The sequence below is a fragment of the Dermacentor variabilis genome, chromosome 2, assembly GCF_050947875.1.
Source record: "Dermacentor variabilis isolate Ectoservices chromosome 2, ASM5094787v1, whole genome shotgun sequence".
Lineage (NCBI taxonomy): Eukaryota > Metazoa > Arthropoda > Arachnida > Ixodida > Ixodidae > Dermacentor > Dermacentor variabilis.
In genome coordinates, this window is record NC_134569.1 from 50442510 (window position 1) to 50444290 (window position 1781).

Consider the following 1781-nt stretch of genomic DNA (forward strand, 5'->3'; position numbering starts at 1 on the left):
CCTTATTTGCTCGGACATGCGGAGTTGAGTTTTGGCGCTGTTTGCAAGTGCAAGTGACGGCTAGCACACCGAATGTGAGAATGGCATTTAAAGTTTGCAGAATTTAGGTGCGGGCATTTACTTTTGCGTACTTTTGAACGCCAAGACTCAGGTATAAAGTAATAAAAAAAAAAGAAATTGCGTGGTTTTATATGCCAAAACCCTGATGTGATTATAAGGCATGCCGTAGTGGGAAACTCCGGATTAATTTTGATCACCTGCACTTCTTTAAGGTGCACCTAAATCTAAGTTCACGTGCGTTTTTGCATTTCACACCAGCCAAAAAGCGGCCGCCGCGGCCGAGAAAAGAGAAGAAGAAAGAAAAAGGCATGACGTCGACCTCCGCAGCTCAATTCTATATAAAGGACTTGAACAAATATGGCAGCAGAGGTATCATTACATGTAAGTTCAAAGCGGCATTAGAATAGCCGTCGCCAAAGTAGCATTTAAACGTCTCGCTTTATCTGTTGCTGTGCGCCTGCAGGCCTTGTTGCTACGTCGTTTGGCGCAGTAGCAACAAGGTTTTTTTTTTTTTTTTCAGCGACACTTCTATATAGCGTGTTGCGTTTGCATATAACGCAGAAAGCCTCTTTTGAATGGCATAAAACAAAGAGATTTGCATTTTACTTTTCTGAGTACTTCCTTTCCTATTCATACATCTGCGTCTAAATTTAACGCCAACCATGTCCCGGTTCTAACCTCCATCTAGCTCCGTGTTTTTATTTCTTTGTCGCTATACCGCTCACTCTGTCTGCCTCTCAAATGATAAAAAGTGGAGGCTGTGCTATATCCCTGGCACTGCAGCGAGCCCTTTCCCGAGAGAGCTGTACCTTTGTTCGCCTGAATATTCATGGAGGCACCGAAGCTATGTAACGTTCTGGCGAGCCATTTTTAACTGACTCACCGCAGGGAACTCTGCTGGTGGTCTAAATGATTCATGGGAGTTTCGCTTATAATCCCCCTTTTCAAACCCGAGCCTTTGGCTAACTAAACGGTTACAAATACAAAGAGAACGCATCAGAACCCAGGTTGAACAATGCTCAGGGCTCAGGTATGCTGCAGAAAAGCAACTGCCTGAAGGCTCTGGGAATAAAGAAAAAGAAGCCAGTGATGTTAATAGCTTGAACCGAATTTTGTACTGCAGAGCGGGAAAATATCATGGTAAAAACGAAATGCACAAAGAAAGAATATATATATATATATGTATATAAACGAGAAGAAAGGGGCTTAACCGAGGGGCCCGATTTTTATTAGTCATATTCTAAGAAGCCCACAAACACTGACACCAAGGGGGAATTTACTTGTGCTTAATTAATGAAATAAAGAAACGATAACTTAATCGAAATTAAAGTGGATGAGAAAAGAACTATGCCGCAGGTGGGAACCGAACCCACAACCTTCGCATTTCGCGTGCGATGCTCTACCAATTGAGCTACCGCGGCGCCGTTTTCCCGCCCCCTTTCTTGGGTATTTGCGTTTCCTAGTAGAACCCTGGGAGTGTTAGCCAACACCACCACTCACAGACCTTGGCGGCGGACGTGGTACGTCCTTTTTGCCGCAGGCGTCACGAGAACGTGATCTTTTTGGGTGAAGGCAACTGGTCAATAAACCCACATATGCTACCTGAAGGCATCAATGTTGCCGGATTCGAGACCCTCGTTATGTAATAAACGAGAAGAAAGGGGGTTAACCGAGGGGCCCGATTTTTATTAGACATATCCTAAGAAGCCAACAAACACTGA

The 1781-nt window shown here is 44.2% G+C and overlaps 1 non-coding gene across 1 annotated transcript; it reads right to left on the reverse strand.

The window, feature by feature from the left end:
* Positions 1-1408: 1408 nt before the first annotated feature.
* On the reverse strand, positions 1409-1481 carry TRNAS-CGA (transfer RNA serine (anticodon CGA)). The gene has a single exon. It is a non-coding gene; the product is annotated as a tRNA-Ser (tRNA).
* Positions 1482-1781: the final 300 nt, after the last annotated feature.